The 14,495-nt window shown below is 43.5% G+C and overlaps 1 pseudogene; it reads left to right on the top strand.

Annotated features, from left to right (window-relative positions):
• The first annotated feature begins 689 nt into the window (after nucleotides 1-689).
• Nucleotides 690-14,251, top strand: LOC138637685 (serine/arginine-rich splicing factor 9 pseudogene; annotated as a pseudogene).
• The last annotated feature ends 244 nt before the right edge of the window (nucleotides 14,252-14,495 follow it).

The raw sequence follows: 14,495 nt of genomic DNA, 5'->3' as shown, positions 1-14,495 counted from the left end.
CATTACATCTGTGAGGACCTTATGTGAAGCCTTAAGGAACTACTACACTGCAGTGCAAGGGAAGGTTACTGAATTTTACCTGGACAAGGGGACTCTGGACTTGCCTCCAAACTGGCCGGACTCTGCCTGCCCTGTGATCTGGTGCCCTTGATTGTGGATACTGAAGTCTTCAGTAAAGGTAAAGAGACTGCAACCTTGTGTCCTCATCCTTCTCTGCGCCTCTCACCATCCACCATCTACACACTGGGAAGCCCTGGGGACATACTTCACCTGTGGGAAGGTATACCATCTAGCTGCCATAACATCACCCCAGCGGACCCCTGAAAGCAGCGTCGGTCATCCTGACCGAATACCACTGGTGTCGTCATGAACACAAACTTTATCCCTTTAAAGGCCTTTCCCTTTTGCACGAACGTCCCAGGGCCATGAACCGGGTCAGCCACCGTGACATCCCCCTGTGAACCGCAGGACCCGATACCGAGTACCCCGAGTGCTCCAACTTTTGCATCACGAACAGGATCTACTAAAGCATGAAAAATCGGGTCATGTGTGCCTAGAGACTGTGCCAGAACTGTGCCTAACCCTGATTTGTGCTAAAAGACTGTGTGTGATTTGCCACCAAAAATTCCCGCCAAAACCGCAGCCATTACAGTGCCACAAGGAGCGCCGGAGAAGAAGGGCATGTCAACATGGGAGGAGACTACCAAAGTGGCGCCAAAGGCAATGAATGCCCGCTCCGACTGCTGCTACATGATGAGGACGTGCCCATCAGCCAGGGAGGTCCGCCTCCTGATGTACAATGGTGGGAAGAAGAAGGAGGCCCACCTCCAGAAAATGGAGGAGCAGCGTGCATGTGTGGCCACAGACCGAGGACCAGTGGGTACATGAACTGCCTGCCCTGTGATCTGGTGCCCTTGACTGTGGATGCTGAAGTCTTCAGTAAAGGTAAAGAGACTGCAACCTTGTGTCCTCATCCTTCTCTGCGCCTCTCACCATCCACCATCTACACACTGGAAAGCCCTGGGGACATACTTCACCTGTGGGAAGGTATACCATCTAGCTGCCATAACATCACCCCAGCAGACCCCTTAAAGCAGTGTCGGTCATCCTGACCGAATACCACAGGTGGCATCACGAACACAAACTTTATCCCGTTAAAGACCTTTCCCTTTTACACGAACGTCCTAGGGCCACGGGCTGGGTCAGCCGCCGTGACATCCCCTTGTGAACCGCAGGACCTGGTACCAAGTACCCCACGGCCACATTGGGCGCTCCACTTTTTTTCTCAGTTTTTTTTTTTTTGTTGTTCCAATACACACAAATTAAAAACATGTGTATAACAAAATATGTGCAATTGCAATTATTTTATGGGAGAATTACTTCATGTTCTGGAACAATTTCTAGGGTGCCAACACTTTGGGCCATGACTGTATTAATAGAAAAATTAAAATGAGAACACGGATGCATAGGTCACTCGCAGTTATGTCTTATTATCGATAACGTTACTGACGTCATCGCTCTTGAGCTAATCTAGAAATGCTGGCATTATTTTTTAAATAAGTGTGTAATTCGGTGAGTGTGTGAGAGAGTCTTTATTCAAATAAATTTTCTTTTCCTGAGTATATTTTTTTCTTTTCTCTCAGAGGGTTTTAATGGGGGTTTCATATAGATGCCTCTCCATCACTAACCCCTGAGCTTGATGCCAACTGACATTACACAGATGACGTGAGCCGAAAACACTATTACCCCGACTGTCAAAAACCCAGGCAAAAGGAAAGAGCTGAGTCTCAATGTCAGAATTGGTGCATTTAATGGATGTGCCATTTCTGGAGTGGCTGAGGGCCCAGCAAATGCAAAGTAGATAGCTAGGGGCTGTTATTAATTGCCTGGGAATGTCCATTGATATTGACCCCTTCCCAGCCTAATAAAACCAGCCTTCAAATCTTCATCTGTGTATCAATGATCCCTACAGACTTGAATTACCAAGTCTGATCTGCAAATTAGATAAGAATAGGACCTGCTTAGTGTCATGTTCGGAGAAAGCCAGGATTGACCCGCTGGTCGCCTGGTTCCATGGAGATGTTCGGAGAAACCAGTTGGTGACTCTCAAATCAACTGGTTTTGAACCTCTTATGGACTCTATGAACTGTCATCTCCCTATGCTTGTCATTACCTCCTCTCTGTGTGTGTATCACAGGTGGAGTAGCGACCCTGGGAGCTCTGATGTAACATCTGCCATTATCCCAGCGAGTCATTGGAGGGGTGAGACCCTGTAATTTGCATCATCTTGGGTATTTGTTTGGACTGTTCTGTTTGCTATTGTGTGTTGTGGTTCAGTAGTGTCTTGCCCACGGGGAGAGAAAGCAAGCATTTAGTGGTATGAGCCCTGGTCCATGCAGTCTTGCTTAAAATAGCCGGGCCAGCGGAAGAGAGCACCCACTGACCCCCATTTCTCCACATTTCGTGGCAGCAGTGGGATACTACTTAACCGGGGAAGCTGCAGGGGACTGTTGTTTGTAGACACCATCCAGGGCTTCACAACCAGAAGGCATACAGACAGACCCAGCAGACAGCTGATGAGTAGTGTTGAGCAATACCGTCCGATACTTGAAAGTATCGGTATCGGATAGTATCGGCCGATACCCGAAAAATATCGGATATCACCGATACCGATATCCGATACCAATACAAGTCAATGGGACATCAAGTATCGGAATGTATCCTGATGGTTCCCAGGGTCTGAAGGAGAGGAAACTCTCCTTCAGGCCCTGGGATCCATAGTGAGGTGTAAAATAAAGAATTAAAATAAAAAATATTGATATATTCACCTCTCCGGCGGCCCCTGGACATCACGCTGGTAACCAGCCGGCTTCTTTGTTTAAAATGAGCACCTTTAGGACCTGCGAATGACGTCGCGGCTTCTGATTGGTCGCGTGGCGGTCACATGGGCGGCACGCGACCAATCAGAAGCCGCGACATCATTCTCAGGTCCTAAAGGCGCTCATTTTAAACAAAGAAGCCGGCCGGTTACCAGCGTGATGTCCAGGGGCCGCCGGAGAGGTGAATATATCAATATTTTTTATTTTAATTCTTTATTTTACACATCCCTATGGATCCGATACCGATACCCGATACCACAAAAGTATCGGATCTCGGTATCGGAATTCCGATACCGCAAGTATCGGCCGATACCCAATACTTGCGGTATCGGAATGCTCAACACTACTGATGAGGCATGCACAGCAGATTTGGGGAGAGGACTAGAATGTATGTATAACCGCAACAAAAAATGACAACTACAAGAGTTGTGCCAGCTTCGACGGATTGAAAACCGGACCACCAACTCTCACTCAGATTTGATCAAGGAATTGCTACATTGGGATGCCAAGAACATCATGGAGGATGATGAAAACCCTTCTGAAGTGGACCCAGAGGATTTAAGCTGTTTGCCAAATCCAGGATCCAGTGGTAGTCTGGAATCTAATACTCAGTCACTAGTTGCCAGAATCCAGGAATTGTTGATTTCATTGGGACCCGGAGCCTCAAATTATGAGAGGGCTTGTGTTATTGAATACGTTTTGGGAGTTCCAGTACCTTTACCTCCAATGTCGGACCCCACCTCCATGATGTACCACCTCCAAGGAAATTATCTTTGCTATAGATGTGCCAGTGTTTAATGAGTCCAATAGTTTAAGAGTATACCGTACTCACAAGTGGAATATCATGCAACAAATGAACAATTTATTGTGTACATCAATCATATAGCATCACTGTACAGAAATAAACATAAAGCGTTATGAATAAATGACGTTTCGGACCCCCGGGTCCTTAATCATATATCGCTGCGGAAATAAAAAGAAAAAGAAAACATGCCATATGTACAATCAAATAAATTACAAAAAGATAACAACACCATATTTACAGTATTAGGTACACAATAGGTAGAGGAACCCAGAATAATCCCCCCGAGGTCCAACACCTGAAGTAGAGAAGTGACACCAATATAAAGCCGTGTCTGAAAAAATCACCTAAAAAACCACACATGTGTGAGGAAAGAGCACTGCAAAATTTTTCCTTGGTAAAGTGATGTAAGGTATACAAGTACACCCAAAAGGGGCAAAGATCAACGTATTGAATCCGTTTGCTGTGGGAAATAGTTTAGGGGTTACAGAGGGTTTAGTGCATAGATTAAATATAGATGGAGTAGTATGTTACCTAGGTAAGTGGTTGGCAGCGTTAATGTGGGTAATATGTCACATAGGATGCACCTATAAAATTGTGGGATAAAAGATGTTAGAATGGCTCTATGGATAGGGTGCCCTAATGTATGCATCATCCAGGGTATTTACCTTCAGTGCCTGCAAGGAAAAGCAGCGCTCCCGCGCCCTGCTGTTGCTGTGCATGTCCCTGTGAATGTGAGTCCTTTTAATCCCCTTTACAAGGACCGCCGCCGCCAGGAAGGTAACGCCCCCGGAAGTGACGTGTCATCGCCCATAAAACACAGCGCACAAGCGTCCTGGTAACTATGGACGCTCGCACTGTGTGTTGCCAGCCGGCGCGCAAGCGCAGTGAGCCCAAGAGATGTGGCCGCTGTGCAGGAGGAGTGATATGTCATCGCCCATAACACACAGCGCACAAGCGTCCTGGTAACTATGGACGCTCGCACTGTGTGTTGCCAGCCGGTGCGCAAGCGCAGTGAGCCCAAGAGTCGTGGCCGCTGTGCAGGAGGTGCTGCGCTCTGTAGTACGGGCCCTAACGCTATTGCGCATGCGTGGGGGTGCCTGGCGGTGTACCTCCCTAGGAACCGCATATATGTGGCTAGGAGATATATGCTGCAGCCCCTCTGTATGGTATGATTGCGGTATAAGGAAAAAATGGTCAGTACAAATATCCTAAGTGTAACTCACTTATATTGAAGTGGAAATATCTGGGATATAGAAGGAGAGCTAGACGCTTATTTGTATATGGAGAGTATGAAAAAACGGGGGAAACAAAAAGATGTAATAAAAATAAAAATAATGGTAAACAATAAAAAATAATAAATAATAAATAATAAAAGTAAAAAATGATAACAAAAGAAAATATCTAGGAACTAGAATTGTCAGATCTGGCATTGTGTTATATAATGTAACAAAAAAAGGAATACTATAGATGAAAACGATAAAGAAAAAACTCATCAAAATAAAAATAAATGTAAAGGAATATAATAATAATAAAATAAAAAAATATAAAAATATATAAAAAAGTAATAAAAAAGTAATAAAGATTAAATAATAAAAAATAAATAAAAAATAAAAAATAAAAAAAATTAAAATAAAATAAACGTGAGAAAAATACGAAAAAAAGGGGAAAAAAACTTAATGAAAAAATAAACAAAAAAATAAAAGGTAAAAAAGAAAAAAAGGATGAAAATAAATAAGAACTAAAAAAAGTAGTTCACATGAAATCAAAACTTAATTCTAAAAGGGCACGGACTCACCAACAGAGGATCAAAGTCAGCGTGTCTGAAAAAATGAAAAGAGGAGATGGTTAATGACCCATAGAATGGACTAGAGATAATTATACATGCCAATCTATTTCCCTATTAAGGCCCCTTGGTTCCAAAGTGTCTAGGGTATATATCCAGTATGTTTCTCTACGTTTTAAAAGTCTAATATGATCTTCCCCTCTCCTTGGACGTGGCACCTGTTCCACAACCTGGAAGCGCAACTGCGCCACCGTATGTTTGTACTTAGAAAAGTGATCGGGTAGTGGAAGCCAGTTTTTTCCGCATCGAATCGTAGACTTATGGCTTGCTATTCGATCACGTACATGCTGAGTGGTCTCACCCACGTAAAGCAAGCCACAAGGGCACTTTATCACGTAGATCACAAAGTTTGAGTTACAAGTGAAGTATCCCTTAATGGGGTAGCTTTTGCCCGTCCTTGGGTGAGTGATGTTCTCTGCCTTTGTCACATTAGAGCATGCAGCACAATTCAAACACGGGAAGGTGCCAAAACGTCTACTACCAAGGAATCTCTGTGTAGTATCCATGCGTGTGCTACCCACGTCAGCCCGAACCACTGAGTCCCTGATATTGGTGGGTCTCCGGGTGCAGATAAGTGCTGGTACATTGAAGGATTCGATTTTGGGATATGCATGCAGGGATGATATGTGTGTACGAAGGGTACTCTTTGGGTCTGTCGAGAGAGTGGAACAGGAGAAGGTGGGGCTATGGCCCGATTTTTCTCTTTCTCTAATAATCGGATGGGGTACTGTCTTTCCCTGAATTTGTCAACCATCCCGTCCAGTCTGATATTCCTAATGTCGGGGTCCGTGACTATGCGTGAGATTCTAGTAAACTGGGATCGTGGTAAGCTGTCCCTTGTGGTTCTAGGGTGACAGCTGGAGTAATGCAGTAAACTATTGCAGTCCATGGGCTTGTTGTAGAGATCAAGAGTAAGTGATCCCATGGTATCTTTAAGTACCAAAGTGTCGAGAAAAGGTATTTCCTTCATGCTGTATTGAATAGTAAATTTCAACTCAGGGATAATAGAGTTGAGATATTCATGGAACCCCTTTAGTGAGTCAAGGGTCCCCGTCCAGACCAAAAATATGTCATCGATATAGCGATGGTATGTCGTGGCATGTTGTACAAAAAGGTTATTCCCGAACACATAATCTGTCTCAAATTTGTTCATGAATGCGTTTGCATACGCCGGCGCAACGTGGGACCCCATAGCGGTCCCACGCTTCTGGACATAAAAGGTATCTTCGTACAAAAAGAAGTTCTCATACAGGTCCTTCTCAAAAAATTAGCATATAGTGTTAAATTTCATTATTTACCATAATGTAATGATTACAATTAAACTTTCATATATTATAGATTCATTATCCACCAACTGAAATTTGTCAGGTCTTTTATTGTTTTAATACTGATGATTTTGGCATACAACTCCTGATAACCCAAAAAACCTGTCTCAATAAATTAGCATATCAAGAAAAGGTTCTCTAAACGACCTATTACCCTAATCTTCTGAATCAACTAATTAACTCTAAACACATGCAAAAGATACCTGAGGCTTTTATAAACTCCCTGCCTGGTTCATTACTCAAAACCCCCATCATGGGTAAGACTAGCGACCTGACAGATGTCAAGAAGGCCATCATTGACACCCTCAAGCAAGAGGGTAAGACCCAGAAAGAAATTTCTCAACAAATAGGCTGTTCCCAGAGTGCTGCATCAAGGCACCTCAATGGTAAGTCTGTTGGAAGGAAACAATGTGGCAGAAAACGCTGTACAACGAGAAGAGGAGACCGGACCCTGAGGAAGATTGTGGAGAAGGACCGATTCCAGACCTTCGGGAACCTGAGGAAGCAGTGGACTGAGTCTGGTGTGGAAACATCCAGAGCCACCGTGCACAGGCGTGTGCAGGAAATGGGCTACAGGTGCCGCATTCCCCAGGTAAAGCCACTTTTGAGCTACAGAGAAGCAGCACTGGACTGTTGCTAAGTGGTCCCAAGTACTTTTTTCTGATGAAAGCAAATTTTGCATGTCATTCGGAAATCAAGGTGCCAGAGTCTGGAGGAAGACTGGGGAGAAGGAAATGCCAAAATGCCTGAAGTCCAGTGTCAAGTACCGACAGTCAGTGATGGTGTGGGGTGCCATGTCAGCTGCTGGTGTTGGTCCACTGTGTTTCATCAAGGGCAGGGTCAATGCAGCTAGCTATCAGGAGATTTTGGAGCACTTCATGCTTCCATCGGCTGAAATGCTTTATGGAGATGAAGATTTCATTTTTCAGCACGACCTGGCACCTGCTCACAGTGCCAAAACCACTGGTAAATGGTTTACTGACCATGGTATTACTGTGCTCAATTGGCCTGCCAACTCTCCTGACCTGAACCCCATAGAGAATCTGTGGGATATTGTGAAGAGAAAGTTGAGAGACGCAAGACCCAACACTCTGGATGAGCTTAAGGCCGCTATTGAAGCATCCTGGGCCTCCATAACATCTCAGCAGTGTCACAGGCTGATTGCCTCCATGCCACGCCGCATTGAAGCAGTCATTTCTGCCAAAGGATTCCCGACCAAGTATTGAGTGCATAACTGAACATTATTATTTGTTGGTTTTTTTGTTTGTTATTAAAAAACACTTTTATTTGATTGGATGGGTGAAATATGCTAATTTATTGAGACAGGTTTTTTGGGTTATCAGGAGTTGTATGCCAAAATCATCAGTATTAAAACAATAAAAGACCTGACAAATTTCAGTTGGTGGATAATGAATCTATAATATATGAAAGTTTAATTGTAATCATTACATTATGGTAAATAATGAAATTTAACACTATATGCTAATTTTTTGAGAAGGACCTGTATAGTATGATCTGTCCTTCCTTCTGGACACAGGACACTTTATGCGGGTTATCAAGGGTCTAAGAACTATACCGCCAGAGAGTTGGCTGGTCACATTAGACATCAACAGTCTTTACACATCGATTTCTCACGACAGAGGTATGGAGGCTACCAGATCTCTCTTAATCACATCAGACCTCTCTGACGGGTCCGTCCAACTCTGTATGGACCTGCTTCAGCACTGGTCGCTCCTCTCGAGGGCTATCCCAAAATCGAATCCTTCAATGTACCAGCACATATCTGCACCCGGAGACCCACCAATATCAGGGACTCAGTGGTTCGGGCTGACGTGGGTAGCACACGCACGGATACTACACAGAGATTCCTTGGTAGTAGACGTTTTGGCACCTTCCCGTGTTTGAATTGTGCTGCATGCTCTAATGTGACAAAGGCAGAGAACATCACTCACCCAAGGACAGGCAAAAGCTACCCCATTAAGGGATACTTCACTTGTAACTCAAACTTTGTGATCTACGTGATAAAGTGCCCTTGTGGCTTGCTTTACATGGGTGAGACCACTCAGCATGTACGTGATCGAATAGCAAGCCATAAGTCTACGATTCAATGCGGAAAAAACTGGCTTCCACTACCCGATCACTTTTCTAAGTACAAACATACATCCAGGTTGTGGAACAGGTGCCACGTCCAAGGAGAGGGGGAGATCATATTAGACTTTTAAAACGTAGAGAAACATACTGGATATACAGGTCCTTCTCAAAAAATTAGCATATAGTGTTAAATTTCATTATTTACCATAGTGTAATGATTACAATTAAACTTTCATATATTATAGATTCATTATCCACCAACTGAAATTTGTCAGGTCTTTTATTGTTTTAATACTGATGATTTTGGCATACAACTCCTGATAACCCAAAAAACCTGTCTCAATAAATTAGCATATTTCACCCATCCAATCAAATAAAAGTGTTTTTTAATAACAAACAAAAAAACCAACAAATAATAATGTTCAGTTATGCACTCAATACTTGGTCGGGAATCCTTTGGCAGAAATGACTGCTTCAATGCGGCGTGGCATGGAGGCAATCAGCCTGTGACACTGCTGAGATGTTATGGAGGCCCAGGATGCTTCAATAGCGGCCTTAAGCTCATCCAGAGTGTTGGGTCTTGCGTCTCTCAACTTTCTCTTCACAATATCCCACAGATTCTCTATGGGGTTCAGGTCAGGAGAGTTGGCAGGCCAATTGAGCACAGTAATACCATGGTCAGTAAACCATTTACCAGTGGTTTTGGCACTGTGAGCAGGTGCCAGGTCGTGCTGAAAAATGAAATCTTCATCTCCATAAAGCATTTCAGCCGATGGAAGCATGAAGTGCTCCAAAATCTCCTGATAGCTAGCTGCATTGACCCTGCCCTTGATGAAACACAGTGGACCAACACCAGCAGCTGACATGGCACCCCACACCATCACTGACTGTGGGTACTTGACACTGGACTTCAGGCATTTTGGCATTTCCTTCTCCCCAGTCTTCCTCCAGACTCTGGCACCTTGATTTCCGAATGACATGCAAAATTTGCTTTCATCAGAAATAAGTACTTGGGACCACTTAGCAACAGTCCAGTGCTGCTTCTCTGTAGCCCAGGTCAGGCGCCTCTGCCGCTGTTTATGGTTCAAAAGTGGCTTTACCTGGGGAATGCGGCACCTGTAGCCCATTTCCTGCACACGCCTGTGCACGGTGGCTCTGGATGTTTCCACACCAGACTCAGTCCACTGCTTCCTCAGGTTCCCCAAGGTCTGGAATCGGTCCTTCTCCACAATCTTCCTCAGGGTCCGGTCTCCTCTTCTCGTTGTACAGCGTTTTCTGCCACATTGTTTCCTTCCAACAGACTTACCATTGAGGTGCCTTGATACAGCACTCTGGGAACAGCCTATTTGTTGAGAAATTTCTTTCTGGGTCTTACCCTCTTGCTTGAGGGTGTCAATGATGGCCTTCTTGACATCTGTCAGGTCGCTAGTCTTACCCATGATGGGGGTTTTGAGTAATGAACCAGGCAGGGAGTTTATAAAAGCCTCAGGTATCTTTTGCATGTGTTTAGAGTTAATAGTTGATTCAGAAGATTAGGGTAATAGGTCGTTTAGAGAACCTTTTCTTGATATGCTAATTTATTGAGACAGGTTTTTTGGGTTATCAGGAGTTGTATGCCAAAATCATCAGTATTAAAACAATAAAAGACCTGACAAATTTCAGTTGGTGGATAATGAATCTATAATATATGAAAGTTTAATTGTAATCATTACATTATGGTAAATAATGAAATTTAACACTATATGCTAATTTTTTGAGAAGGACCTGTATACCCTAGACACTTTGGAACCAAGGGGCCTTAATAGGGAAATAGATTGGCATGTATAATTATCTCTAGTCCATTCTATGGGTCATTAACCATCTCCTCTTTTCATTTTTTTAAGACACGCTGACTTTGATCCTCTGTTGGTGAGTCCGTGCCCTATTAGAATTAAGTTTTGATTTCATGTGAACTACTTTTTTTAGTTCTTATTTATTTTCATCCTTTTTTTCTTTTTTACCTTTTATTTTTTTGTTTATTTTTTCATTAAGTTTTTTTTCCCTTTTTTTCATATTTTTCTCACGTTTATTTTATTTTAATTTTTTTATATTTTATTATTTATTTTTATTATTTTTTTATTTTTTTATTTTTTTATTATTATATTCCTTTACCTTTATTTTTATTTTGATGAGTTTTTTCTTTATCGTTTTCATCTATAGTATTCCTTTTTTCATTACATTATATAACACAATGCCAGATCTGACAATTCTAGTTCCTAGACATTTTCTTTTGTTCTCATTTTTTACTTTTATTATTTATTATTTTTTATTTTTTATTGTTTACCATTATTTTTATTTTTATTACATCTTTTTCTTTTCCCCGTTTTTTCACACTCTCCATATACAAATAAGCGTCTAGCTCTCCTTCTATATCCCAGATATTTCCACTTCAATATAAGTGAGTTACACTTAGGATATTTGTACTGACCATTTTTTCCTTATACCGCAATCATACCATACAGAGGGGCTGCAGCATATATCTCCTAGCCACATATATGCGGTTCCTAGGGAGATACATCGCCGGGCACCCCCACGCATGCGTAATAGCGTTAGGGCCCGTACTACAGAGCGCAGCACCTCCTGCACAGCGGCCACGTCTCTTGGGCTCACTGCGCTTGCGCTCCGGCCGGCAACACACAGTGCGAGCGTCCATAGTTACCAGGACGCTTGTGCGCTGTGTGTTATGGGCGATGACACATCACTCCTCCTGCACAGCAGCCACATCTCTTGGGCTCACTGCGCTTGCGCGCCGGCTGGCAACACACAGTGCGAGCGTCCATAGTTACCAGGACGCTTGTGCGCTGTGTTTTATGGGCGATGACACGTCACTTCCGGGGGCGTTACCTTCCTGGCGGCGGCGGTCGTTCTAAAGGGGATTAAAAGGACTCACATTCACAGGAACATGCACAGCAACAGCAGGGCGCGGGAGCACTGCTTTTCCTTGCAGGCACTGAAGGTAAATACCCTGGATGATGCATACATTAGGGCACCCTATCCATAGAGCCATTCTAACATCTTTTATCCCACAATTTTATAGGTGCATCCTATGTGACATATTACCCACATTAACGCTGCCAACCACTTACCTAGGTAACATACTACTCCATCTATATTTAATCTATGCAGTAAGCCCTCTGTAACCCCTAAACTATTTCCCACAGCAAACGGATTCAATACGTTGATCTTTGCCCCTTTTGGGTGTACTTGTATACCTTACATCACTTTACCAAGGTAAAAATTTTGCAGTGCTCTCTCCTCACACATGTGTGGTTTTTTAGGTGATTTTTTCAGACACAGCTTTATATTGGTGTCACTTCTCTACTTCAGGTGTTGGACCTCGGGGGGATTATTCTGGGTTCCTCTACCTATTGTGTACCTAATACTGTAAATATGGTGTTGTTATTTTTTTGTAATTTATTTGATTGTACATATGGCATGTTTTCTTTTTCTTTTTATTTCCACAGCGATATATGATTAAGGACCCGGGGGTCCGAAACGTCATTTATTCATAACGCTTTATGTTTATTTCTGTACAGTGATGCTATATGATTGATGTACACAATAAATTGTTCATTTGTTGCATGATATTCCACTTGTGAGTGCGGTATACTCTTAAACTATTAGTATTTAGGACATCTGTCCACTATACCAGCACCACCATCTACGTTCTTAAAAGAGTGCAGACCAATTATACTTAAATTATTTAATGAGTCCAACACAGAGGTTGATGAACATCTGCAAGATTTTGAGACTCTGATGATGATGCACCAGGTACCCAGAGCTGACTGGGCTAAATACCTGTGGACTAGTTTGACTGGTTGGGCACGAGATGCTGCCCGGTCACTTGGGCCTCAATACTGCCAGTACTGTGGAACAATTAAGGACGCCCTTCTGCCTATTTTTACCATCGCCCCAGAGAGATATCGCACCAAGTTCCCAACATTGTCTCACCAGGGTGTCTCCCATGTAGAATTTGGCAGTCATCTCTTGAGACACTGAAACCACTGTCTTAACAGTAGTGCTGCCCACTCTGCTGCTGCCCTTCGGGATGTGATCGTGCTTGAGCAACTTATGGAGAAGAAGCCCCGGAAATTCAAGAGTGGGTAGCCGACCGGAAACCGGATACTCCAGAGCAAGCAGCCCGATTGGCTGATGAGTTTATAGCCAACCAACCCCGCTGCAGACTCAATATGGCCACCTCTCCAAGAAGAACCTTCAACCAAAGATTTGACCAACCACCAGGACAAAGGTTTACCAACAGTACCCTTGAGTTGCCTAACCCACAGCGCTGCCATACATGCGGGTGACTTGGACACATTGTCAAAGATTGTTCCCAGGGCTGTGGCCCCATGCCTGGAGCCTGTCTGCCAGCTCAGTCGGTCAACATCTGCCAAAACTAGCCAGCAGAGTCTGAGGGGCACTACCCCAGGATACACAAGCAAAGGATGAAGTGTTATTGAAAATGCTGTAAAGCGCTGCGGAATATGTTAGCGCTATATAAAAATAAAGATTATTATTATTATTATACCCTGTTCACACTATATGGCAGGTTGACCACCATACACCAGCCATTATCCACAGCCACCTGTAGCCAGTCAAGGTCAGTGATATCAAGACCTAGGGACCTTGGAACACTGGGTCTTCCATCACCCTAGCCAGCCCAGATATTGTACCAACAGAACACCATTTACAAGGCCACCAAGGGGCCGTCTCCAGGACTGGGGGTAAGTGCTTAGGTAATGGGCACATTTTTGTGGGCAATTTACAGGCCAATGTATGAGAGAAGAAGCTGGAGGAGTTGTTTCAACAGTATGGGAGGATCCGTACCATTGAGCTGAAGAATCATGGGGGAAACGGTGCCACACCATTCTCCTTTATCACCTTCCATGATCCGTGGGAGGCAGAAAATGCCATGAGTGGAAGCAATGGATATGAGTTTTGTTCTCGTCGGTTATGTGTGCAGTTTCCCAGGTCAAGCAAGAGACCAGGGAGAGGTTATGGAGGACTCCGCTGGAGGAACAGGACACTTTCTCAGTGAACTGAATACAGAGTCCTTGTCTCAGAGCTTCCATCCTTGGGAAGTTGGCAGGATCTAAAACATCATATGAAAGAACCTGTAGATGTCTGCCATTCTGAAGTGCACAAGGATGGCACTGGGATTGAGGAGTTTGTTCACAAGGACGAGATGGAATATGCTTTGAGGAAACTGGATGATACAAAGTTTTGCTCTCATGAAGGTGAAACCTATTACATTCATGTCTCTGCTTAAACACATACTAACAGATTGTCCCCAATAAGCAGAGAAGGATGATTGGAAGCCTATCATGTCTGGCTAATTAAGATGGGGAGGTACGTGGTGATATCGCATTTAATCTGAATTATCCAGACATATTATTTCAGTATCACAAAACTTTTTATTGATACAATATTAAAAGATTAAACCAGTTAGTATGGGGACAGCAATATGCCCCCCCAAAAAAACAGCCAAAAAAGGTACACAACTTACAGGTGAA

Source organism: Ranitomeya imitator, chromosome 5 (assembly GCF_032444005.1).
Source record: "Ranitomeya imitator isolate aRanImi1 chromosome 5, aRanImi1.pri, whole genome shotgun sequence".
In the NCBI taxonomy this organism is placed as follows: domain Eukaryota; kingdom Metazoa; phylum Chordata; class Amphibia; order Anura; family Dendrobatidae; genus Ranitomeya; species Ranitomeya imitator.
This window is presented reverse-complemented; position numbering and strand designations above follow the sequence as displayed.